This window comes from Sander lucioperca, chromosome 17 (genome assembly GCF_008315115.2).
Source record: "Sander lucioperca isolate FBNREF2018 chromosome 17, SLUC_FBN_1.2, whole genome shotgun sequence".
NCBI lineage: Eukaryota > Metazoa > Chordata > Actinopteri > Perciformes > Percidae > Sander > Sander lucioperca.
Window position 1 is genome coordinate 21,938,770 of NC_050189.1, and position 27,909 is coordinate 21,966,678.

A 27,909-nucleotide genomic window follows, 5' to 3' on the forward strand; every position below is an offset into this window, starting at 1 on the left:
ACTGTGGCCGTGATCTCACTCTCTTTTGCAGTTGCTGCAAGTTACCACCTGACATTCGCACTATTACAAATGTCACTATTTTTAAATCCAAATTTAAAACTTCTTTATATAGAATGGCTTTTAATGCACAGTAGCGTTGCAGCATTATCTCTTTATTTCTCCTGTCTTTATGCAACAGTTTCAGATTTTACTGTATTCTATGTTTTATTCATTTTATTGTATGGTATGTTGTTTTATTCTTGGTCCTTCAAGCACTTTGGATACCTGTTGGTTGCTGTGAAGCACTTTATGAATACATGTTGATTGGTATTATAAAGATAAATAAGATAAATGCAGCTACAGAGACAAACAACTCAAATTAAGAACATGTTTGCATTCTTTAGATGTGTTTCATTCAAAGATATACTTCTTATTTAAGTCATAGATTTGTTCCTCTATAAGTGTTTCACACATTGTACAACAACCAACAAATATCAACTGAACAGAGTCTAATGATAATAACTATTTACTGATATTTATATATTGTATTCATGAGCTTGTTTCTGTGCAGGATCATTAAACTCTGGTGTCACCAGTTGTTTTCCTCGTGTGGTTCTGTGGGTTTCACATCTCTGACAGATGGAACATTTGTTCTGGTTGTGGCTAAACGATCCACGCTTCTCTTCAGCGCAGAGAACAGAGAACAAACACACCGCAGACTATAAACAGCTGCGACATCAGCCAGCGGTTGGAAACTTTTACACCAATCACAAACAGCTACAGAGCAGAGGGTCAGAGGTGTGATTCTGTGATCAGCAGGTCTTTAACACCAGTGTCGCTTCAATGTACATATTTAATCAGTGGTTTTGTCACCAGCAACAACACGTTGCTTAGTTTTGTTCCTGTCCGATTCTCTGAATGAATGCCCACATTGCATTGTGGGATATCGGCTTTGAAAGGGCCCAGCTTGGATCATATCGTAACGTTCTATTACAGCATACTGTAATATTTCACTGGTAATAAGACCGAAATAATATTATTAAAATAAAAATAATGAATACCATAATAACATCTAAATAAATGTTGATAGATGTAGCGTTATAGTTTTAAAAATATTAATAAACAAAAAAGCAATCCAGCTTCCCTGGCAGAAATAGACCGCAAAAATAACATTAAAAGAAATATATATAAACCATGATAAGATCTGGTGAATAATGTTGATTAGAACAGCTGTTATTATTAAAATACTACTAATAAAACTCCCACAGATTTCGAGTTAAGGGGGCGTGTCTTTTCTTTTGTCTATATCTGACGGTGAGGGATTAACATGAATGTTTATCTGATGGGCCTCTATCTCACGCCAGGGGTGTTTGGCCGTGCGTCAGACATTTGACGAGTAGGGAGTGAGACTGTGTTGACAAGAGACTAACTGAGCTGCTAACTGCAGGAGGAGAAACCACGTGGCTGCTACACCACCCTACACAGAGGAAATGCTGGTTTATAACCAACTTCTACGCCCCCCAACCTCAGACCTTGTGTTGAGACTGGTCTGGTCTGCCACCTGGTGGTGTTCTGTCAGTACTGCATCTCCACTGTCCTCACAGGAAACACTCTGAATCACTGACCTTACACACACTCAACAATTAATCTCTCTCTCTCTACCAGTCTGGTGTTGATGATTTGTCTCCAACAGCTCCACACTGAGCATGCTCAGTGATCCAAATCAAAAACTCCCACAATGCTGTGCAGCTGCAGAACACCAACTGATTTTCAGGCTTTAAAACTACATTTTCTACATTACTGTAAATCTTAATGCTCAAAGACAAATGATGCAGATGAATGCAGAGAATAAATCACTTTTTATGTCTTTACTCGTCAATAGATATTTTTCCTTTTGTATGTTGCAACACACTTTTGTATTTTAGTTATATTTATTGTTCAAAATAAAAGAAAGAAAGAAATAGATGCGATAACTTCCTCCTTCACTTAATGGTTGAAAACAGGGGTGCTGCAACAAATCCAAATCCTACAGAGGCCTGTACTACGAAGCAAGATTTGAGTTAACGAGGTAACTTCAGGTTCAAGCCAGGGTTTTCTGTACCACGACGGTGGATCACTTGTTACCGGGTTTACTCGCTGTGGTAACTTGTGCTGAACACCTAACCTAACATAACCTGGTCGGGAGCAGGAGCAGCAGCACTTTTATGAATGGTGTGGGTGATGTGGAGAACCTGAGTAAGAACACGGTCTGCCGCGCAATTCATAAGGTGGTGCTTGCTTTAACAGCACTACTGAATACATTTGTTGTGTTTCCAGGGCACTTTCCCACGCAGTCCATCAAAGAGGGCTTTTATGAAATAGCAGGTAAATAATAACTTAAATTGAAACTTCATTTATAAATAATCTAGGCCCCATGATGTCCACTGCTGCATATACTGCCGCTCGCCGTTAGGTTGTCCTATTCCCAACTATATTTGTTGTGCTTGCCGCCGGGCTCAGCGCAAATTTACGTCATACATGCGCCAATATTTGAATGCACGTCACGTCTGCGTCCGGTGTTTACATCAGACGTGCAGTACATGCGACATTGTGGATACACAGTAGTGATTTGGTGGTGATTTGCGCGTGCCGTGGTCTAAGTTGAACCATGTTGAACTTTGACCGCGGCACACGCAAGAGCGGCCAGCCGCAAAATGCTGCTTGCGCTGCGCTTTGCTCAGCGCAGCGGCAGACCAGTTCTTACGCACGCAAGCCATTGACAATAATGGGTTTCATAGCGCAGCGCTGCCGTTTGCACGTACAATTTGAAACGGCCCTAAGACAGAGAAATTAGATGCAGCCTAAGACTAAATTAAAAATAGGTGACAAAATTAACACTACACCAGAGTGTCCAAACCAACAGTTAATTCATTTCAGAAACACTCTGCAGCAGAAAACTTACGTTAAAACTAAAATGACCAACAACAGGCGGACACCGAGGCGGGTGCAACAAACATTATTATTAACATTATTAAGACGCATGACAACACAGAGATATTTAAACCTTATTAACCCCACAGCAGCTTCAGACACAGACACACAGACAACATGAGAAACACTGCAGATTTGTATTGCACACAGGCACACACGCAATGCTACGTTTCCCATCAACTTTACAGTTTTTATATTACATTGTTGACGCTTTTTTAAGCTTTGTAGGCTACACAAACAAACACACACACAGCAGAAAGAGCCACTGTAGTGTTTGTCCTTAATGCACACTGACACACACACAATGCTACGTTTCTTAGCAACCTTCCTCTGAACAGTACCATCCATCCCAGAGAGCGTGTTGTTGAACTCATCTGTCTGAACCTGAAGTGGAGGATCATCCATCAGCATGTTAGTATTTAGCATGTTAGCTACAACCAGCATGCACCTGTTGGTGAAGTAATATGGCAGCAGGTGTGTTTGATTTGTGTCACTTGAGCATAATGAAGGTAGATGTTACCTTTTCAACCCTGGGTATCTCACACACCACACCACACACACACACACACACACACACACACACACACACACACACACGCTAAAGTGTCCAATGTTAATAAAGATGCCGATCATGTGCAGAGGCTTTGAAAAGATTCATGTAGACTTTATTTCTTACAGAATTATGTCATTTTGTTCTAGAAAATGGGAATGTGTTTAAAACAGATACTTTGATTTGTTATTAACAGTAAATATCAGTTTCTTTTAATAATTAGACTGGAATTGTGGAAGTGTGAATGTAGGAACTGTTTTTCTTGGAATAGTTACATGTTAGGATATGCATTTAGCATGTTTAAATGTTTGTAGCCCACCTAACGTATTGTTCGTTGAATCAGTTAATTTAATTTACAATTAATACTTCAAGTAATGTTGTACTATTTACACTTTTAAATGTCTTGAGTTCCTTGAGACACCTTAAATCATTTGTAACCACTATTATTAGGCCCCGAGCAGTTCAGGGTTAAAATGCCTTGCTCAAGAGCAGACTGAGGTACTGTCACCCCTCAATGTAGACACACACACGCACACACACACACGCACACGCACTGGCAGATATTAAAATAACAAAACTTGATGCGACGTTTGAGAGTAAGTATAATATCAGATTATATATATAAAATATAAAATATATATAATATCATAAGTCTACTGTCTTTTCCTCCAATTCACTCAAAAAGATCAACAACATAAAGCATGGTACCGTGGTCAAAAGTCCTGTCTGCATGTGTACCAGTCTCTCAAGGTACATCTCATCACCCTTAAATGGCCTCCTTGACTCCTCCAGATTCCTCCCTTTCAAGTAAACCCTCCTCCTTCCTCTGTGACTGTGGCCCAGTGTTGTGGTTTCCTCTTCACACAGTTTGAGAAAAGGTCTCTTTGTTTTTCCATTAAAGCAGATGAATTCATTTTTAAATTAAGTTTCAAAAGAAGGCACTAAACCACAACATGAAGTGAAGATAAACGAAAAACTAAATGTTGAGATGAAAAATAAGCAACGATCCACACCTGAATGTAAAAGAACATGAATACGATGCAACACGTGTGTGTGTGTGTGTGTGTGTGTGTGTGTGTGTGTGTGTGTGTGTGTGTGTGGTCATTGTGACTGGTGATGATCAGCTGTTTCTGTCTGCAGATCCAACAAACAGCTGATACATGTGTGTTTATGACAATAAACTGATTTTAGATACAAAGACAAAGTCTGTACCTTTAGGGAAATGATAACTCCTATCTGATGACGTATGGAAATAATCTTCATTAACAATATTTCATCAACAACATTCATCTCTGTGATTATAAACTAACAAGAGACTAACTGAGCTGCTAACTGCAGGAGGAGAAACCACGCGGCTGCTACACCACCCTACACAGAGGAAATGGGTGTTAGAACTGCTCTGACCAACCTCAGACCCCCTCCACCTTGTGTTGAGACTGGTCTGGTCTGCCACCTGGTGGTGTTCTGTCAGTACTGCATCTCCACTGTCCTCACAGGAAACACTCTGAATCACTGACCTTACACACACTCAACAATTAATCTCAGTCTCTCTCTACCAGTCTGGTGTTGATGATTTGTCTCCAACAGCTCCACACTGAGCATGCTCAGTGATCCAAATAAAACACTCCCACAATGCTGTGCAGCTGCAGAACACCAACTGATTTTCAGGCTTTAAAACAACATTTTCTACATTACTGTAAATCTTAATGCTCAAAGACAAATGATGCAGATGCATTCAGAGAATAAATCACTTTTTGTCTTTACTCATCAATATTTTTCCTTTTGTATGTTGCAACACACTTCTCGTATTTTTATATTGTATTTTAGTTATAATTTTTGTTCAAAATAAAAGAAAAAAGAAATAGATGCGATAACTTCCTCCTTCACTTAATGGTTGAAAACAGGGGCACTGCAACAAATCCAAATCCTACAGAGGCCTGGACTACGAATCAAGATTTGGGTTAACGAGGTAACTTCAGGTTCAACCCAGGGTTTTCTGTACCACATTGGTGGATCACTTGTTACCGGGTTTAATCGCCGTGGTAACTTATGCTGAACACCTAACCTGCTCTGGAGCAGGTTATGTTGGAGATTAGAGATCAATCGGTGTTAAAGCACCGCCCACTGACCTATTCATGATAGCGGCGTCAGCGTTCTTAGAAGATCCGGTGGAGCTTGGTGCGTGGATAGTGAGAGGTGCGCTCAGAAGAGCCAGAACATTTAGAGACCGACAAAACCTTTAGGCATTCCCTGATGAGTATCTTTATGAAAGATATAGATTCTCAGCAGAGGGAATTATGAATCTTTGTCAGCTTCTTGAGCCGTATGTTGCCAATGAGACACATCAAAGCTGTGCGCTCACAGACATTTATAAATAATCTAGGCCCCATGATGTTCACTGCTGCATATGAAATCCATCATACTCCTTAGGCTTCCCGAGGGTGATTGGTGCCATAGATTGCAACCATATCCCCATTTCTGCATCGCTGGGGGAGAATGAAGTTGATTTCATTAATTGTGAGTCATTCCACAGCATCAACATTGAGGTAAAGCATAAAGGATAGGCTACACATGTTTGGTCATACTGGTAAATGAGGAGTCCTTCTGATGCACATTGATGTTTCCCTCACATTAATACTGTTATGTGGATGGATTCTTAACACAAGATGCTTGTGCAGATGACTTGTGACCATCAATGCTTGGTCACCAGCACTGAGGCAAAGTGGCCTGGGTCAGTCCATGACTCCCGGATCTTTAGGGAGTCTGCACTGTGCCACAGATTCGAGCAAGGTATGGCAATTGTAAGTAACATTTTGTATTGCATTGTGTAATACTGATTATGCTAATATTAATCTTCAGGGCTCTTCAGTGGATTGCTGGTAGGGGGCCGAGGGTACACCTGCCAGCCCTTTTTGATGACCCCCTATCCTGACCCAAACACAGGGCCACAGAATGCCTTTAATGTGGCCCTTACCAGAACAAGGGTCAGGATAGAGATGACTTTTAGCATCCTTAAAGCCCGCTTTAACTGCCTGCGTGGCCTCCGAGTGGCTCCAGACCGGGCTTGTCAAATAGTGACAGCCTGTGTCGTGCTCCACAATGTGGCCTCGATAAGGAAGGAGAGATCCCCACCTGTCAGCCAGCAACCCCCAGATGTGGTAGACCCCATCACACTTGATGAAAACAGCACTGTACCAATAATAATAATAAAAAAAAACAGGAAAAAGCAGGTGCTCAAACCTTGAGAGATGGAGAAAAAAAAAGATCACACAAGGAGTTGAGCAGTTAAAAAAAATGATATTGGTTGTCAGTCAAGCATGCAGCTACAACACAGTCAGTATCAGTCCAAATCAGATGTGAGGTTGTCAAACTGTCATTTATGTCTCTAAAGAACCGTTTTGAGCATTCTTCATCAGGCCCTGTAGTAACATGAGCTGTGCAATGCAAGTTGTCAGGTGTCATACAGTCAGAGGCAGGGCTGATTACAGACGCCGCCTCAGTGAGGACATTTTAGCCACACTGTAATTAACAAATGTAGTTATGTCAGATGCATCATTACGAGAAATTCTCAATCCGTCAGGTGTTGAGGTTAAAACAATGTTAAAAGTGCACATTAAATCACAACCAAGCAAATTAAGTGGACATAAATCAGACACCAAAAAAACTGAGCTGTCTTCAGTTTCCCATGTACATGAGAAAGGAACAGAGAAATGTTCTTTTACTGCTTGACCTGTAGCCCCAATTGACCAAATAGAATAATAATAATAATAATAATAATAATAATAATAAGTTTATTTGATATAGCACCTTTCACAGACAAAGTCACAAAGTGCTTCACATGATAAACATTTGTACAAAACATAGTAAGTTGTAAAACTAAAAAGACTAAAAGACAAAAAACAATCATTAAAAAAAAAGAAAATATATACATTTTTATATACATGAATCAAAAGCAAATTTAAACAAGTGCATCTTCAGCTGCTTTTTAAAAGCTTCAACAGAGACTGCAGAACGTAAGACAATTGGAAGAGCATTCCACAGGTTTGGAGCCACCGCTTCAAAGGAACGGTCACCTCTAGTTTTTAAACGGGTGCGTGGGACAACCAGTAATCCCTGGTTGTCCTGAGGGGCCTGTTCGTAGTGTACGAATGGAGCAGGTCCGAGATATACACTGGAGCCTGACCATGCAAAGCTTTATAAGTCAGAACCAAAACTTTAAATTTGATCCTGAAGTTAATCGGAAGCCAATGTAATGAGTATAAAATCGGAGTGATGTGCGACATCCTGCTAGACCTGGTCAGCAGCCTTGCAGCAGAATTCTGGACTATTTGTAGACAGTCCTGGGATGATTTGCTGAGACAGGTGAAAATAGAGTTGCAGTAATCAAGCCGAGATGAAATAAAAGCATGAATGATCATCTCAAGCTCAGAATGTGAAACAGCTCCTCTAAGTTTGGCAATATTCCTTAATTGAAAAAAACATGTGCGGGTCAGAGATTTAATATGTTGATCCAAGTACATGTTATTATCAAATATAACATCAAGATTTTTCAGTTTGGACTTCAGAATGACCACTAAGCTTCAGTGTCAAATCTTTAGCTCTAATAATCAAGTTTGTAGCACCAGAGTAAATAAAAAAAAAGTGAGTGGAACCCCTTTAACTTTACACTCAGTAGTAGGCATTTTCTTGTAGGTTTCAGAAGATAACATACAGTTGGTTTAACTTTTTAGATTATTTTCAGAACTTTCTACCCTATCAATTGTCCCTAATAGCAAAAAAAACAGTGTATCAGTGCAAAGCATTTCTTCATTGCATGAAGCGAGTGTGTGTGTGGTTGCAGTAGCCTACCTCATCAGTGTTTGGACTCAGTAAATCAGAGGTGTGTTGTTCTCTGTCTGAGGTGGTTTTTGCTTTTTCTTCGGGCTGTTACATACCCAATGTCTAAAGTCCTTGCAGTACAAACACTGGTCTGGATTGTAGGGCTCATCATTTTGTCCACGGTACCCGCCTCGGCCTCCTCTGCCGTGTCTGGGGCCTCTCTGGCTCGACCACGTCCTTCGTGGACGTGGCCTTTTTTGGGTTTGTGCTCCATATGTTGCCCACCAGCCTGTTGTAACATGCAGACAAATGCTTCAAACATGGTTTTCTCACATACTCGTTGGTCTTTCCACCCGATGTAGGTGTGACGGATGCTGGCGGTCCCGTCCGAGAGTTGAGTCTGTCCTCTTCGTCCCTCCGTTTTTCCAGCTTGTATTCCTGGTTTTTAGAGAAAGCTCAGAATATGGGCTTTGGTTAGGTTGTAGAACTGATGAGGAGGTCATTGGTGTATTGTGTTTTTGCATTCTTTCCCTCAATCACTACCTCTTTTATCCATATGTTAAAACATTCTTTGTTTTTCCTGTACTCAGTAGCTATAAATCCTTAATTCTCACCAGCATGAGTTCAACCAATCAGAGGCATCACTGTGGGATTGTGGGATTGTTCAGGATTGTGGGTAATGAAGTACTTATCCAAGACATCGCAAATAAAAGACATTTATCTCTAAACAAGGTTGGTGTCCCATGACATATACAATCACTGAGTCATGTCGGCATGCTGGTTTTAAGTCTACCATCGACGGTTACGATTTTATGTCTTATACTCCAATTTGTCAATGGAGAAATTGCATTGTATTTTTACTTCCGGAACCTGCTGTGGGCGGGACTGTTGAGCTCTATAACAACAGCAAGGCTGCAGCGGAGCTATGATTCCAGGAAGCACTCTGGCCAATCAGAGGAGAATGGGCTTTTTTGGGAGGGGGGCTTAAAGAAATAGGCGCTCCTACAAAGCATCTCGTACAGAGGGAGAATACCAAGGGGGTAAGCTTCTCCTCGGACCGCGAACCTCCTATGGCGCCATTTTAATGCTACAAGCGATCACCCCCCGTTAGCATCCCATTGACTGCCATTCATTTTGGCGTCACTTTGACAGAGAATAACTTTACATCTGAAGAGTTTAAAGACTCTATTTGTCCGTTGTTTATTTCTAAAGAAACACAACAATGTATAAAAGGCTCCATTACCTTGTACCTCACGTTATGGCTCCGTAGCAGACGTTTTTATAAAAATAGGCTAACGATTGTGTCATAACCACGCGACTTACTGTCTCATAGTAGAGGAATTACCGTATAGTACAGGAGAAGCTCTCAGGCAGTTTGGACTTCCATTAGCTGTTTAAGTTTAATTACTAATGTTAACTATCATTTTAGTGATCAATAATTAGCCTGTGTTTATGTTATCTCCTTACATATACCTACGCTCTCCGTCTCTGCTAGATTGGGAATGATTGAGATTTCTCTTGGCACAGCTACCAGAAGACTTCCAACTTTCAGACAGGTTGCTCACGTCACATCTACGTCTTCAAGCTCAGTTGGAGGCTGCTCAGTAACGCTCAGCCATCACCGGGAAAGATCTTCTAATATCCTTCACTGGTCTCCGTCCAGAGTAACAGGATCTGTTGGTCCACTCTTATATACAGTCTGCAGCCATGGGCAGAATGAGAAACATTAAAGTATGTAAACATGTTCTAGTACAAACACAAAATACAAGTATAATCCTGAAAATGCTATATAATAGTTGCCCTTTAAAAGTAAGTAGACTGCCACTCTAAACTTTTTCATTTCAGGAATCTTTTAATGCTTTAATGTCTTCAAAAGTTGAACACTAAACCTAAATGGAGTCAATAAAGGATTTGAATGGTTTCAAAAAGGATAAAATGCTTCAAACGTTAACCCTAATTGCAAAGCTTAAAAATTTAACAGACCATATTTTTTTTAGAACAGATCAGGCACAGTGCATTCCTGTCATTTGTCATGTCCCAAATACATCCTGAAACTCTTTAGTATTCTCTTAGTTTAATCTTGTTTTTAATGTTAAAAATGAGATGCATTAATATGATTCCTAAAAAAGGGGGGCTCTGGGGGCATAGGTGCCTCTAAAATAAGCATAGAGCCCTGAGGTAGCTAAAAAGAATTAGTAATTTCACATGTAAATTTATGTGTAATAAATCTTCTCCCAAGGCCTGACAGTTGTGTTCCGTTAGTTGTGTTTAGGGACACTGTTATAATAATGTTATTATTTTCAGCAGTATAAAAATGGGTAAAAGATTTAAACATCAGGTATGGGCATTGACTGTAACCAGGGTTCAAAACTAGCACCATCTACCAGCTAAATGCTGGTAAAATATGCAAGTGGCTGGTAGATTTGCTTCACTCACCAGTAAATAACAATGGTAATCTACTTAGTGGCTGGTACAATTTCTACATTCACTAAACATTTGGCTGGTGGAAGAAAAAGTTAATTTTGACTGTAACAATAAGCATATGGGTCACATTTAACAGGCTGGGGTGCTTCACAGCCCCTGCAGGACATTCCTGTCACTGCAACAACAAACAGGAGAGTTTTTTTAGCCAGAAATGTTTCATCCAAACTTCTAGAACAAATTCTACATATAGTATGAAGTAGTCATGTTATGGGCCGTCATTGTCCACTGTTAAACTCTTTTAAGAATTTATTTGATAGTGATTTTGGGACACAATGTAAATGGAGTAAATTAATAAAGTAATCTCACAAATATGTGGTCTTTATTAGACAAAAAACGAAGATTTAGACACCATGCTGTAACTACAAATTGCATATATTGTCGTATTAAACCCAAAATATACTATACTTTATTTATACAAAACCAAACTCTATTTAGGACCAAATATCGGGCAGAGCCTTTAAGTGTCATGTTTTACTTACTAGAAGAAAAGTAGTGGTAATGTCACGTGGTCACATCTGGTCACTACTTCAGTCTGCCTCTCCAGGAGTCTGGTGGGGTTTCTAGGTCCATAGAGGCAGAGGAGGTTGCTCCTCCTCTATTATTGAGAGGCAAAAGGGATATCAAAATGTATTAACAAAATAATAATTGGTTGATATAAACCGTAATGAAATTTCAGTATAACTTGTAAAATAAAATGTCTCTCTTCTTTGGAATGAATCCATTATTAAGGTTCTGATTTAAAAGCCTCAACAGCGACACCTACAGGTGAGAAGGGAGTCTTGGAGCCAGAGGAGGCAGGGGAGGAAGAACTCTGCTGTCCTCTTCTACTGTAGACAATCGTAGGGCGGGATCTCCTATATCAATTTAATATACTTCATTTTTTCATGCTCATCTGTCATTGGCCAAAACACGTAATATGATATGATGCTCCAAGGGAGGACGTCCTCCCTAACCAATCAACAATCAGGATACAAGATTGACATCGAGTTGGTTCAATGATAATTTCCAAGGGTAACGTTAACTGGCAGTAAACTTTTCTTTAAGTTAAGCGATCGAAATACATACAGCAGCATATTAGAAAATAAATTATAATGTGCAAATAACGAACTAGCTTAATTGTAAACACATCAATAAAAATACATTTATTTAGTCATTTTAAACACAGACCAAATTTAAAATTTAAAATTAAGTTTCCCTTTTTATCCAGCTAGTAGTAGCTAGCTAACGTTACTCGCGTTAGCAAACGCAACAGTTAGGTTGTTGTAGCAGCCCTGAAGGACAGTCACATTAAACTTAAAAAGCTTTTATGGCGAGAATGGATATGGATTTTGGGGTGCAGTAGCAGCAGGGCGCTGCCGAGCAGTGGATGGAGAGCTCCACTCTGCTGCCGATGTTTGGTAACATTACTCTGGGCTACAGCAGGAGTAACGTTACGGTGACTACAGCCTGACCCGTCGTGCTGCTCTGCACTCCTCCCCACCGCTGGATCCTGGGCAGACAACAGACTGCTGCACGGCATGGAGGATGTGTTTGGGTCTAGGGACACCAGGGTCCCCTTGGCAAAACAGGGAATATGCCACTGCAATTAACATTATATTATAATTCATCAAATACTCTCTCAGTAACATGACAAGGATTTCATGAATTGTAATCATTAACTTAACTCAAATGCAAATCAACCAGACTAAAATGAATCCTAAGTAAAATGAAATTAAAATAAAAGAAAGTGATTAGTTATTGTGTTGATATTAGACTGACTTTGAAGCCTTTACTTCTCTCCTGGTCTAAGGAGACTGGATGCAACAACAGGCCTCCGAGCAGCTACTGTATGAAGATAATCTCCCAACATGGAAAGTAACTGAAACCCACCCATAGGCAGAAGAACTCACAAAAAATAGAGAGCCCTATTTTAACGACTTGTTAAAAGTGCATGGCGTGAAGCGCCTGGGGAGGTGTGTTTACGACGTGTACGAATCCACTTTTGCTAGTTTAACGGCGGAAAAAAGGGTCCGTGCTCCAGGCGAATGTGTTTCTGGCTATGTCTTTCTGTCTGTTTTGTAAATTTCGGCCTTTATTTTGATAGGAAAGCTGAAGACATCAAAGGGAAGAGAGAGGGGGGAATGACATGTAGGAGAGGGCCGCAGGTCGGAGTTGAACCCGGCCGTCGTCTCTCTCTTTTAATCAGTCTGTTATTGTTGTTGAAAACAAGTGAAGGAGCTTTCTCAGATATATATATATATATATATATATATATATATATATATGTATATATATATATATATATATATATACATAAAGAGCTTGTGAAAAGTGGCTTTGACTTAAAACTGAACATTTAGCCCACTTTGTAAAAAAATGTTGGGTGCACCTAAATTTTGTGTTGGTGCACCTAACTAAAAAAGTTAGGCGCACCAGTGCAACCAAGGCAAAAAGTTAGTCTGGAGCCCTGCAAGAGCAAATCTTAATGCATGGGTAAAACCAGCAGCAACACACAGAAGACATAAAGCGTGTTTTACAGTAACCGCAGCCCAGCTGGCGCGCGCATATGTGACGTCATGAAATAGTCGTGACTATTTATATCCACGCTGGTGCTCGCGACACTAGTTGCAGTCTTCTCCTGAACAGCGGTGGCGCTAATGAGCAAAGGCTACAGACGTTGCTTTTTCTACGGACTAGAAGAAGAAGAAAAAGGTAAACAACGGCAGAACTGGCAGCAGCATTGACATCAATGCTTCAATTTGATTGGAAGACCTACTTGGTGGGATCAAGCCTTTCATTCACCATAAAAGAACTCATCTTAACCAGTAAGTTTACAAGAGAGACTTGCAGTCACTCTGAGAGTCCTGGCCAGGGTATGAAGTTAACTTTTTTGACCACCAGCCACTGTGGCAGGTGGATTTTTAAATCCACCTGCCACAGTGACTTTTTACCAGCCAGTTTGTTTTTTCTGCCTCATAAAGGTGAAAAACAGGAATTGCTGTGTCTCTATGATCCTGTCCTGTCCTAGTGATGGTAGCCTACTCGTGGACATTGGGCCATCATCACGTGCTGTAGTAGGGGGGCCCGCCTTGATAATCCTGCATAGGGGCCAGGTGTTGTCTCGTTACGCCACTGCATATAAGAGATGAGAGGACATCAGGAGTAGTCTACGCGCACCACAACAACAACAAAACACTGGTGAATGCGCACTATAACACATGAGTTGTTGCAAAAAAGTTGCAATTTTTTTGTATAGTTCTTAAAAATAAAAAAAATAAAATAAAAAGGAAACTTGTTTTTGGGGATAATAATAATTATTACTATTAAGGAATTACTCTGGGCTGAGATTTCCTAGGAACCGCTGCAAATGTTGGTATAATATGAAAACGGCTGGTGGATTTACGACACAAAATAATAATTTATTGAATGAATCAAATATGAACATATATGTCACTGTCAGTGGCTTGTTAATCTTTACATTGTTTAGTTAATTTCCTATCCTGGGCTGGGACACATTCATACGGTTTAATAAAGTACTTATTGGACTTTAACTTATCATTACACTTACAATAACGAGCATAGCTGTCCTCAATTTAGGTCATCCTGTAGATCTCATCTGCGTTTTTTCCTGTATCCACTGTGTGTGATTTTGTGTGTGTGCGTGTGTGTGTGCGTCAGTCGCGGGGGAATAGAGAAACAGCCCTGCCCACTGCAGACAGCCGACAGGATTGAAAGTTGTTACAGCATCTCATCTTCATATCAGAAACAAGGAAATTAATTTTACCCAGCTCATTGGCTACCCGCCAACGTGGCAGGTAGATTGACAGTGTTACCCGCCAATTGCAAAATTCACCTGCATTTGGCGGGTGGTCGGGTGTTAATTCCATGCCCTGGTCTTGGCATCCGGTTGCCGGCGAACTCGTTCAGGCCACCTGTTTCCACTTTGTCGCGCGCCGTTGAAAAAAAAAGAGCCGTGCACGACCTCTGCTCGCGTGCGCCGGCAGGATATTACGTCATTTTGACATCTTGATGGCGCGCGCCACCTTGGATACGGCTCGTATAATTCACCTTTAACTCAGCCGATGAAAGTGTTAGACCTCCACCTGAGAGAGCAGCAGAGATCTCACGAGCTACAACTGGAAGACAGGACCAGGCTTTAGAAGCAACACCTGACGTAGATGACGAAGATAATCAGAAATTAGAATTAAAGTGATATATTGCCATGTGCAAAATAAACAAATTATTGGTGAAACTATGTCCCTCTCCTTGGTGCAGTCAGTTCTAAATATATAATTTACTTGAAACTAGTAGCATAGAAAGCATGCCTGCTCTTGTGATGAACCTAGTGAATACTAAAGCCCATGGTTTCTGTGTGAACAGATTATTATGTAGTAATGTGTTGAGTATTAATCAATATACGTAACGGGAGTGTAGAGGGAATGAAAAGAAATTGGTTAGGGGGTTTGAGTTGTGTTAATATATTTACCATTTTGTTTAAAAAAGGGTTAGAATTAGATAAATATTACGAGATAAACGTGTCTGTGTACATAAATCAATAGATTAATTACCTGAACATTTCTCGAACTGCTGTGAGACTGTGTTGCTAATTTGCATTGTTTTACCAACCAGCACAATTTGAAGTGAATTTTGAAGTGAATTGCCCTTTCAAATGCCTTTTTCAATAGCAGTATTCTAAATTCAATTATGAATTCCTGTTATTTCAACTGACAAACCCTGAAACATTAAGTTGAACTCACCCAGCAGCAGCTGTAGAGATGATTCCTCCATTTGAAATGTTGCTCATCTGAGATCAGCACATTAACGTCTAACCAGACACACAGAGTAAAGCCCACCTCCTTCCTCGTCACGTGTCACTGTTGACTCTTTCAGGAAATAGTTTTTTTTTTATTGTGTATTCGTACATCAGAATATTAAGTAAAAGAAAACTTATAGCCTTTGAAACAGCACACCTCAAAATGAACAAAATAACAGGTTGTGAACAGCTGTTATCAGAATCTCAGTATCATCTAGCTCAGGGTTCCTCAACGGTTTTTAGGCCAAGGACCCCTAACCTGAAAGAGACACGAGTAGGGACCCCCGACTACATATACTGTATGGAGTTTTATATTAAACTAGGCCTACCATAACGTGTAGTGTAATCTTTCATGGTGCCCTGCAATACTAAGCTACTATTTACATATTCATATATCATCATGTTTTAAAGGTCCCATGGCATGAAAATTTCACTTGATAAAGTTTTTTAAAATTAATATGAGTTCCCCCAGCCTGCCTATGGTCCCCCAGTGGCTAGAAATGGTGATAGGTGTAAACCGAGCCCTGGTTATCCTGCTCTGCCTTTGAGAAAATGAAAGATCAGATGGGCCGATCTGGAATCTTCCCTTTATGACGTCATAAGGGGAAAGGTTACCTCCCCTTTCTCTGCTTTGCCGCCCAGAGAATTTGGCCCACCCATGAGAAAGAGAGAGAGACATCATGGCTTTCAAACAAGCAAAGTGGCAGTTGGTCAAGGCCACCCCCCCACCCTCTCTCCTCCTCAATAGCTACAGACACAGTAATGGCACATCCTAAGGAAAGCTCATTGTGGGACTGGCTCTAGTGGCTGTAATTCTGCACCAAGGCTGAATTTCGGGAAAGAGACTTCAGATACAGTATTAGGGGACCACTAAGGTCTATATAAAGAGACTTCAGATACAGTATTAGGGGACCACTAAGGTCTATATAAAGAGACTTCAGATACAGTATTAGGGGACCACTAAGGTCTATATAAAAGAGACTTCAGATACAGTATTAGGGGACCACTAAGGTCTATATAAAGAGACTTCAGATACAGTATTAGGGGACCACTAAGGTCTATATAAAGAGACTTCAGATACAGTATTAGGGGACCACTAAGGTCTATATAAAAGAGACTTCAGCTACAGTATTAGGGGACCACTAAGGTCTATATAAAGAGACTTCAGATACAGTATTAGGGGACCACTAAGGTCTATATAAAGAGACTTCAGATACAGTATTAGGGGACCACTAAGGTCTATATAAAAGAGACTTCAGATACAGTATTAGGGGACCACTAAGGTCTATATAAAAGAGACTTCAGATACAGTATTAGGGGACCACTAAGGTCTATATAAAGAGACTTCAGATACAGTATTAGAGGACCACTAAGGCCTATATAAAAGAGACTTCAGCTACAGTATTAGGGGACCACTAAGGTCTATATAAAAGAGACTTCAGATACAGTATTAGGGGACCACTAAGGCCTATATAAAAGAGACTTCAGGAGAAACGCTGTTTGTCTGCTGATGGAGTTTGTCTCCAACAGTTTCTCATTTTGTTTGAACTGTTTGTGTTCAGAGTCTCCAGCAGACCCAGAGGTCCTCTACTCCTCACTGAGGAAGACCTGAACACCATCACACCAGTCCAACCAGTGGAGTCCAGCCGGCCAATCACTGGTCCCCAGAGACCCTCACATCTACTCACACATCTGTATAGCCCCGGCGTATTTGTCGGAGATTTTAAACCTTTGCAAGCACAAAAAGGTCAGTCCGGCCATCCAATCAACTGGCTTTAGAAGTCCCAAGGTAGAGGTACAAACTGTGGGGGTAATCTCTCTTTTGCAGTTGCTGCCACGAGACTTTGGAACAAGTTACCAACTGACATTCACACCATTACAGACGTCGCTCTTTTGAAATCCAAAATTAAAACTTCTTTACTTAGAATGGCTTTTACTGCACAGTAGCGTTGCAGCATTATCTCTTTATTTCTCCTGTTTCTATGCAACAGTTTCAGATTTTACTGTATTTTATGTTTTATTCATTTTATTGTATGGTATGTTGTTTTATTCTTGGTCCTTCAAGCACTTTGGATACCTGTTGGTTGCTGTGAAGCACTTTAAGAATAAATGTTGATTGATGTTAATGCAGCTACAAAGAGACAAACAACTCACATTTTAAGCATGTTTGCATTATTTAGATGTGTTTCGTTCAAACAAATACTTCTTATTTAAGTCATAGATGTGTTCCTCTATAGTTGTTTCATATTAAATTAGATTAGATTCAACTTTATTGTCATTGTGCAGAGTACAAAGACAATGAACTGCAGTTTGCGTCTAACCAGAAGTGCAAAAAAGCAGAAAAGTGCAATGTGATATATAAGTATACACCTGTGGTGCATAGGCAGGACGAGAAATATGTTGCAGAGCAGAATAAATATGGCTATGTAATATGAACAATATGTACAGATATGTTCAATTTAGTAGCAGTGACACAATAGTAGTAAGAATTATATAGATACAGATATATGCAGTGTCTTAGCAGAATATATAATAAGAAAAACAGAATAAATATGTTGCACAACAACCAACAAATATCTACTGAACAGAGTCTAATGATAATAACTATTTACTGATATTTATTTTGTATTTATGAGCTTGTTTCTGTGCAGGATCATTAAACTCTGGTGTCACCAGTTGTTTTCCTCGTGTGGTTCTGTGGGTTTCACATCGCTGACAGATGGAACATTTGTTCTGGTTGTGGCTAACCGATCCACGCTTCTCTATCTACCAATCAGAAACAGCTACAGAGCAGAGCATCTGAGGTTAGATTCTGTAGTCGGTGAAGATTCAGTCTGTACAAGTTTACATACAAGTTTAAAAGTCACAGAAGTCTTATTCAGGTCTGTATTTTTTAGCTCATTATGAGCATATATACAGGACTTTTCCACACCAGACATATTCACTGTTAAACTCAGACCTCTTTAAATTTTTCACTGGCAACCTTTCATAACATACAAGCCATCAGACGGCACACACACTTCCATGGATACATCCCAATTCTTCTAGCAGATGGTCACGGTAATGAGAACACAGCTAGAAGTTAATATATGAAGTCAAAGCCAACTCTGACAGCTGAAGGCCACTACAAACATGTTAGCTTTTTTACTTTCTGAACCATCATCTGAAGCCATGTGACACAGCCAGGTCACACACCCTTACTATCTTCCCTCTTACACATATTTTTGTATTTAAACTGTAAGTGTTTACACCCCTGGACAGTAACTGCACATTCATGCACAGATGTACACTTTAAAAACAGACGCTTTATTCTACTTATTCTTAGATTATTCAATGAGATGCTCATTGTAAAAATGTCTTTGGATGAAAGCATCATATCAGTTGAGTCAGACAGCCAGCAGGTGGCAGCACAGCTCCTTCTCTTTCTTTACACATGCTCAGTTCAGCAGGGAACAGCTCAGAGCTCTTTAAGAGGTGTGTTTTTAATTCACTGTATTAGAGTAACATTTAGGCTAAAAAATAAGCTGCATGAACATGTCAAGACACACACATGCATAACATCACAGCACAGAGTGTCCAAACCAACAGTTAATTAATTTCAGAAACACTCTTAAAGTGTTTATTAACACATTTTATAACATTATTATGCTGCATGGCAACAACAAACACACGCACACACACAACACACACACACACACAGCAGAAAGAAACCCTGCAGTTTTGTAGTGTCACTTTCCTGTTTCTATTTTAAATTTGACATGTCGACACTTTAAGCTTGTGCCCTTTTGTTCACTAAAACACACACACAGCAAATGAGACACAGCATGTTAGCATTTAGCATGTTAGCTACAACCAGCATGCACCTGTTGGTGAAGTAACATGGCAGCAGGTGTGTTTGATTTGTGTCACCTAGTGTGCTGGGTGGGTGGAGCCTGAGCTAATTGACCCTCCTGTTATCCTTGATAACAGATGTTGGTACATTTGAGGATAACAGGAGGGTTAACTGTTACCCCCCCCGCTCTCTCACATAAACACATATATGTTAGTGTCCAGTGTTAATAACTAAAGATTAGCTGATACATACATTGAGCCAATCATGTGCCGAGGCTTTGATGAAAGCTGTAATGCAGTCAGACAGCCAGCAGGAGGCAGCTTCACTCCATTCTCCAGAGGATCATTTCACTGGGAAGTCATGAACTCACTCAGCATCTCTATCAGAGCTCAGACACTGACAGGTCTATAGTATGGAGGAGAAGAAGATGATTTTTCAGTCAAAAGACGTATTAATTTGTGGCAAATTACAAACTGTGGGTTAAAGAATCTCCTTGGATTTGTCTCAGAGAGGGGACTATTTTATCCAGTTTAGTGACAGTTGTGAGTCAAACTACAGATCTGAAGTGGCCGCCTATGGTGTAAGAGGAACAAGCTATTTTAAAATGTTAACAAAACAAAAGAATTGATCATAGATTTTAGGAAAAACAGGTTAGTTCACTCCCCTCAGTGGAGAGAGTGTCCAGTTTTAAATTTCTTGGCACCACCAAAATTATAGGTCATGCCATCCCATCTGTAGCTTCTATCTACGCCACGTGGACCAGCCCAAGGCGCAGAAAGTGCTAGACGACCCCTCCCACCCTGCCAGGTCCCTCTTCCAACTACTGCTCTCTGGAAAGAGAGGTCAAAGTCTCAGAGGCAGAACATCCAGCTTCAGTAACAGTACTTACCCTGCCACTATTAGGCTCCTTAATGCTCAGTAACAGTACTTACCCTGCCACCATTAGGCTCCTTAATGATCAGTAACAGTACTTACCCTGCCACTATTAGGCTCCTTAATACTCAGTAACAGTACTTACCCTGCCACCATTAGGCTCCTTAATGATCAGTAACAGTACTTACCCTGCCACCATTAGGCTCCTTAATACTCAGTAACAGTACTTACCCTGCCACTATTAGGCTCCTTAATGCTCAGTAACAGTACTTACCCTGCCACTATTAGGCTCCTTAATGCTCAGTAACAGTACTTACCCTGCCACTATTAGGCTCCTTAATGCTCAGTAACAGTACTTACCCTGCTACTATTAGGCTCCTTAATGATCAGTACTACCCCCCATTAGCTCCTTAAACTCGTACTACCCTGCCACTATTAGGCTCCTTAATGCTCAGTAACAGTACTTACCCTGCCACTATTAGGCTCCTTAATGCTTAGTAACAGTACTTACCCTGCTACTATTAGGCTCCTTAATGATCAGTAACAGTACTTACCCTGCCACTATTAGGCTCCTTAATACTCAGTAACAGTACTTACCCTGCCACTATTAGGCTCCTTAATGCTCAGTAACAGTACTTACCCTGCCACTATTAGGCTCCTTAATGCTCAGTAACAGTACTTACCCTGCCACTATTAGGCTCCTTAATGCTCAGTAACAGTACTTACCCTGCTACTATTAGGTTCCTTAATGCTTAGTAACAGTACTTACCCTGCCACTATTAGGCTCCTTAATGCTCAGGCACCTTGCATAGTAAACCTGGACTAAATGCACCCTATTCAAATGCACTTTATAGACTGCACCAGACACTTTATGGGAAGTTGCAATAGCACAAGGTCTTCACAGCTTTTTACTGGTTTGAATGATGATTATGTGATCGTCTTTTATGTACTGTATGTTCCTGTGTATGTACTGCCATTTTTTTTAAACCTGATTAGCACCAAGACAAATTCCAATCAACTGTGTTGACATGGCAATAAAGATTATCTGGCCCGAATCATTATCACAGTGTAGCAGCAGCCATAACACTTTACCCAGGTAAGGTTAGTCCTGACACACTCACCTAAAAGGGACAGGTACCTACTCTGCAGGTCGACCCCCCCAAAAAAAAATCATATAAATTATTAATTATTATATGATTTCTCTTTTAGTGCCGTCTCGGACAGGAAGCTCAGATTTTCATTCCTCTCATGCTGACTTTGTGACTTGTCTGGTAGGGAGGCTGGAAACAGCCTTTGGCAGTGCCAGGCAACATGGTGCCGACGCCCACGAAAATCCAAAGCTATATTATGACAGAGCGGCCGTCACCAGCCGTATGCAGTGGGTGATCTGGTGTGGCTGCATGACCCCACTGAGGACCGCAGAAAGCTTGCTCCCCACTGGGGGAACCTGGGCTCACTTACTGGATTGGCAGTCCTTTAAGCCTTAATGGACGAGATTAGGTTGTTCATTATGATAGACTCAAACCCTACAATGTTGGACTGATGCCGGCTGCTTCATCTCTTGACTTCCTGGCTTCCTCTCCTCTTCATGCTTCCCTTGTTGGTCGAGGGGATACAGAATGGGAACTGCGGACATGAGGAGCCACTGGGCGTTGGGGGCGCAGAGACTGTTCAGGATACAAGCCCAGTGAGCCACAACAGACTATGTCTCGCTTTGGATGGACTGTGAGACCGCCAGTTTGTTTCAGGGACTTTGTCACCTATCGTTTTTAATTGTCCATGTTGACTCGGTGTTTGAGGTGACTGCAATTTGCATGCTGTTACAAATGGGATTTATCTTTTATTTAATTTATTATTTTGTGGTTATGTGTATGCGTTTTGCTGTTGTTTCTTTATACTTCATATTCTGGCTGTTAGTATTTAGAAACAGGGACATTTCTTTTCGGAGGAGGGGAGGTTTGTAAGGTATTTTATTGTGTAACCTCTCAGTTGAAGGTTAATAGGTTGCAGTAAACAGTGTTGGGAGTAACGCGTTACAAAAGTAACGCATTTACAGTAATGTATTCCTTTTTGCTGTAACGCAGTAATATAACGCTTTCAATTTTGGTAACATTATACCCGTTACAATCTCAGTAACGCAAGTTACAACGCATTTTAACGCAACATTTAGTGGCGTTTTGTTTTTTTAAGAATTCACCAACACCGCAAAACATTTCTTTACAGGAAAAAAAAGCCGTGAGTATTATTTCCTGTTGCTGTATTTGATGGTTGAGATGACTGCAGAGACAGATACATTTGCGAGATGGATATTATTTTCAGGAGTTATTACGCTGCGTTGAAGTGAGCTGACGGTACGGACAACATCTGTGTCCCAACAGGTGACGGTACGTCAGCGCGGGCAGCAGTGTGTCCGAGCTGCTGACAGATAGAAACATGTCGTGAATTAATGTTTAGGCTTGATGCACGTGAATACCATTGCATTTTATCAGCCGTGGAAAGTAACTATGCCGTACTTCAATACAACTGTAAGGTACTTACTTAATTGAGTATTTTCATTTTCTCCTACTTGCCTATTGTACGTCTTTACTTTTCTATTTTGTATAGCTTTAGTTACTTTGCATATTCATATTAATTATACAAAATATTATGAATCATCTATGATGTATTAAAGTGGATAAAGATGAGACTTTATTGATCCAAGATATAAAACAGAAGTGCTAATAAACAGTATATTCACACAGCTCTCACTACTGTTGATGCTCAGAGCAGCCATGTTGAATTGTGATGTCAGAGTTGATGAGGTTCTTCTCTTGGTGAGGATCAACAGCAGTTGGACAGCCAGTAAAAGCCTCCTCCTTCCTCTTTATAGTTATGATCACATTGGAACAAAGCACAGAGAGAAAAGATGCTCATCATTTTATTTTATTTTATCTGAAAAGATTAAAAACTTGGCATCTACGACATGAACAAAAACACGACTTACAGCAGAACCTGAACCACTATCTGCTGCTAAAGTCCAGTTCAGAGCAACGTTTGCAACGAGAAGAAACCTTTACTTCTGAAGCGGCCTGTTTCAGCTCGACTAAAACAAGCTGATGGTGTCGCTGGGACTCAGATGGTTACGTTTTCAGAGGCTGGTTTTGGAACAGTCAAATCAGCTGCAAACTATAGAAATGAAATGATCCATTTCATTTCTATGTTTCAAACTCTCAGCGGTTGGAAATGGCAGAATTTTAGACAGAGGCAGAATTTTAGACAGAGGCTCAATGAGCGGCCCAGAGTCATCTCAATGGAGAGGAGACAGTGTCTCATCTCATTGGTGGAAACTAACAGGTTTCAAAAACGCTGCAGACTGGAGCATTACAAATAGCTTGACGTTTAAACTCTTTTCATCGCAAATCTTTGGACTAAAAACTAAATTGGTTAACATCCTCCATCTACAGGTCAAACTAGAACATGTGGAGATCCACAGGGAAGATTTCTGAGACTTCCACTCTTTCTGATTGATGAGGACTTGAAACATTTGAGCTTCTTTTCAGATCAATTCAGAAGTGATGCTCCGTGGTGACATTATCATAGTCTTCAATCTCCAATCTCTCCTCAGCCTGGGTGGGAGGGGTCATCACCACGGAGACAGGCAGGTCATTTCCTACAGTCAGAGCAGGTTAGGCAGAAAATGTAGATAATTGATCAGCTGTTAACTGATCAACACCTGAGTGGTGGTGTGAGATTGATTGTTTGATCATAAGGTCAGTTAATGATTCAGTGTTACCTGCTGCCCTGTGTCGATATAAAGACACCATGATGAAAGTGGAGATGCAGAACGGACAGAACACCACCAGGTGGACAACTAGTCTTAAGAGAAGGTGGAGGGGGTCTAAGGCCGAGGGCGGAGCTGCAGAGGTTGGTGGGTCTGTGTTGTCAGTGGCCAGAGAGCTCATAGGAGGGCTTGTAGTCGTAGGTTTTTCTGTAGAGAGAATCAGCTGTCAGTTGAATATCAGGATGAATGAACTCCTGAAATCAAAGGTAACCTCCTCACCTGTGACAGAGACCCAGCTGGATGGAGACTCTCCAACACTGCTGATGTAACACTTGTAGAGGCCTTCATCAGACCTGGAAACATGGTGGATGGTCATGTGACCTGCAGGCTCATTCCTGATGAAGGAACCATCTTTATAGAAACTAGCTGGGAGGTTGGAGGACTTCTCTGTTTTACAGTGCAGAGTGAGGTCTTCTCCCTCCGTCACAGGGAGGACAGGACTCTGCAGGATCACTGGTCCACCTCAACACAGAGACAAACTACAGCATGTCATCCATTCACACACAGCTTCATCAATACTGACTCCACAGTCTGATCTTACCAATGACAGTGATGTTGATGCTGTTACTGGTTGCTCCCTCTCTGGACTCACACCAGTAAACTCCACTGTCCCCTGGGATCATGTAGCCGATTTTACAGGAAGAACCAGCAGGTCTTCCCCAGCCATCTCCACACTGAGTCCTGGTTTCTTTGTCTGTGTTCCTCCTCAGAGTCCATCCAGCAGAGCTGTCGTCCTCCTCACAGCTCAGAGAGACAGAGTCATCTTTAAACAGCTGAGAGCTGCTGGGACTCACAGTCAGAGAGGCTGGAGGGAGGAGGGAGAAGAATGTGGTTGAAAAACTAGTTGATTATTACTGCTACCTGACACTGTATTTCACCAGTTTAAAGAGAAATGAGCTGCTGAGATTTAGAACAAACCAAAACTTAGAACTTCTAGTTTGATGAAAAATTTTTTGGTATTAAGAAAAATGTAAAATTGAATCTGTCCGAGGTGAAAAGATTTGTGTGTGCTCAGTCCAGGTCTGGAATACTCCCTCTCCATATTGAAACAGGACGTTGGTCGGGCACCAGTGAGGAAGACAGACTGTTATTTATGGGATCTCAATGAAATCGAAAATGAAGTTAATTTTGCTTTGTATTGTCCATATTATCATGATTTAAGATTGCAATTATTTAACAAAGTTAAAGTAAAAGAGATGAGGCAGGATATACATCAGTTAGTTTGGGTGTTTGAACATAAAACATGTTTTATACTTTTTAGAACAAGCATGGGCTAAAAGGAAGACTGCTTTGTATCGATGATTCTCTGTCTGGTAGTGACATATATTTACCTATTTATTTATTATAATATATAATTAATATAATTATAATTTTTTTTGTGTTTGTAGTTTTGGTACAGAATGTCTAGTTAACAATGTATGGGGTTACATTATTGTGTTGGGGCTGCTGTAATATGTTTTCTTCATTCTTTATTGCATTTAGTGCAGAGTAGAGTATGCTATGTGTGGACATTGGACTGGAAGCTGTGAATGAAATTACTTTTATATGGGTGTCATGTAATTCCGTGTGGGATGGGCCACTTAGTGGCATGACACGTTAATAAAAAATATATCAAAGTTACTGTGACAAGCACTGCTTTGGACAAAGCGTGACTGGGCCTCTGATACTTCATATTAATTATCTGAGAAACTTAAGGAATCAGCTCATTTCTTTACACTAAGCTGCACTAATTGATCTAAGCTGGGAAACCTTCCTTCATGTTTTCTCCCAGGATGCTCCAATATCTTAACCTCATTGTGTGTGATGTTTTTCATCTTTACCTTTCTCGTTTTCTACTGTTGCCCACAACAAGTATCTGTACATTAAAGCTACTCAGAGTTTCAAAGGGATGTGGTTAATCTTAATCTGGTATTCTGGTATCCATTGATTCCACAAATGTTTTGATTCTTTTGTTAATAGTTATCTTGGTTATTTTAAAATAAACAATTAATTGGCACTTTAACCTGTCTGGTCTCCCCTCTTTGTCACATGGGTTGAGCCGGTTTGTGACAAGCAACAAAGTCAAAAATCTGAGGAGGTCTCTCACATCTGAAGGTGTCTGCCATGTGTGGCATTGTAATTTAATCTTAAACAACGCTCATTATCCATCCCTGTGCGGTCTCTTACCATTAAAGAAAGAATTAAAATATAAAATATAGGCTACTACGGGACGTAGACCTGAGCCTACCCTACGCTCATGAACGCAGCATGACTGCACTTCACCACCACACCACTAGGCTATGTGAGCAAACCTCATAGGCTACGATCCATTTGACAGCACTCGCAAGTCTGAAGAAGTCACCTTGCTTTTAGCTTAATGTGCTTTTGAGGTAAATACCACCAGTACATATATAAATAAATGCATAAATAAATAAATCTGTAGCTATCCTCTGCCATTCAGAGCTCCGGAAAAGTTCCCAGATATTTTTGAAACACCTGTTAGCAATACAATGCAATCTTTAATGGCGGAATATTCAGTGAATAGGCTTCCTGACAACATCGCAGTGCAAATTCCAAAATTGTTGGTCTATTTATTTCCACGGTTCAACACACCAGACGACTGACCACCCAGGTGTTGTTATCACTACGTGTACATTATAAGACTAGAACATAGTTTGGCTGTGCAACGCCTTTATTCATTTCTGCCAGGTAGTATATTTTCCCTGTGTAGAAGTTAAAGACTACATGCATTATTGTGTCTGACACTGAGGATATCTGAGACGGTGGTCTGGGTCAATGAGTTACGTTTGATTTCATAACTCAGACTAAATCGTTTAGTCTATTTCTTTGTATTGCGAAATTGAAATGAAATATGTACTATTAAAATCAATAATATGTTGAAATTAATTAAAAGGAATGCATTTCTGTAAAAAAAAAGATCTCTGTCTGTTGTGTTATAGCCTAGGTCTACCGTGCGCATATACTGGGCAAAAGCGCCACTCGTGCCTAGGCTATTTAATTGTATAGCCTTGTTGTGATGTGTTGTCTTGATGTGCAGGGTGTGCCAACTTTTTTTTATGAGATAGAGAGACCCCCGTAAAGACAAAAAGATAATTCGAGCACTGTCTCAACTTGAACGCTCATAATAGCCTTTTATTGTCCTAAAAGTACTCTAAACAAGACCTTTTCTATCAAGAAAACAGTGGACTGACCTTGGTTTGTTGGGCAGCTCAGCAGTGAGGTCAGAACTGAAGAGATAAGACACTTTGGTTAGTTGGAGTTTGGTTTGGTTCAAAGTTTAAATAATAAATAAAAAGAACACGCTAAAAACAGGCTTTACATCATTTACACAATCTTTAAAAATGACATTATCATAATTGTAAACTATAAAAACCAGACTATAGATATATCAGTTTTCCTTTCATCTTGTATTTCTTTCTAGGTATAGACTGATTATCGGGATGTTGTTTGACAGTTTTCAGATCATCTGTATCAGCGTTTTATTTGCCTAATAACTGATAAAGTTAATGAATTAAAAAGTGTTCTACTTTGGCTCGGCTACAGCTCTGTGTCTGTCCCTTTGCTTCAGATTCACTCACCACTGAGTCTGACTTCATGTCCCCCCCACAACACTATCTGACTCTGTTACTGGGGATTATGTTCAAAGTTTCTCATTTATTAAATAATTGCTTAAAGCAAGTTTTGTGTTGGAGTTTGTAACATTCCAAACTCTTAATTTTGACTTAAAGACTTTCATTTTAACTGTAAATGCAAATCAGTTATTGGTTACATTAACTACTAATAATTGGTAT

The 27,909-nt window shown here is 40.3% G+C and overlaps 1 protein-coding gene and 4 long non-coding RNA genes across 5 annotated transcripts in view; 2 read left to right on the plus strand and 3 right to left on the minus strand.

Annotated features, from left to right (window-relative positions):
• LOC118493595 lies at positions 1-23,570 on the plus strand. The gene is made up of 3 exons (XR_004895542.1): positions 1-306; positions 19,563-19,568; positions 23,558-23,570. It is a non-coding gene; the product is annotated as an uncharacterized LOC118493595 (long non-coding RNA).
• LOC116060888 (muscle M-line assembly protein unc-89-like) overlaps positions 1-27,909 on the plus strand; it is a 295,447-nt gene that overhangs the window by 210,702 nt on the left and 56,836 nt on the right. The window lies entirely within an intron of this gene.
• The window catches only part of LOC118493576, a 328,097-nt gene that overhangs the window by 195,040 nt on the left and 105,148 nt on the right, over positions 1-27,909 (minus strand). The gene's annotated exons all lie outside the window — the stretch shown is intronic.
• The window catches only part of LOC118493574, a 208,194-nt gene that overhangs the window by 124,243 nt on the left and 56,042 nt on the right, over positions 1-27,909 (minus strand). The gene's annotated exons all lie outside the window — the stretch shown is intronic.
• On the minus strand, positions 8,574-27,842 carry LOC118493598. The gene is made up of 3 exons (XR_004895545.1): positions 27,828-27,842; positions 14,763-14,767; positions 8,574-8,919 (listed from the first exon to the last, which is right to left on the minus strand). It is a non-coding gene; the product is annotated as an uncharacterized LOC118493598 (long non-coding RNA).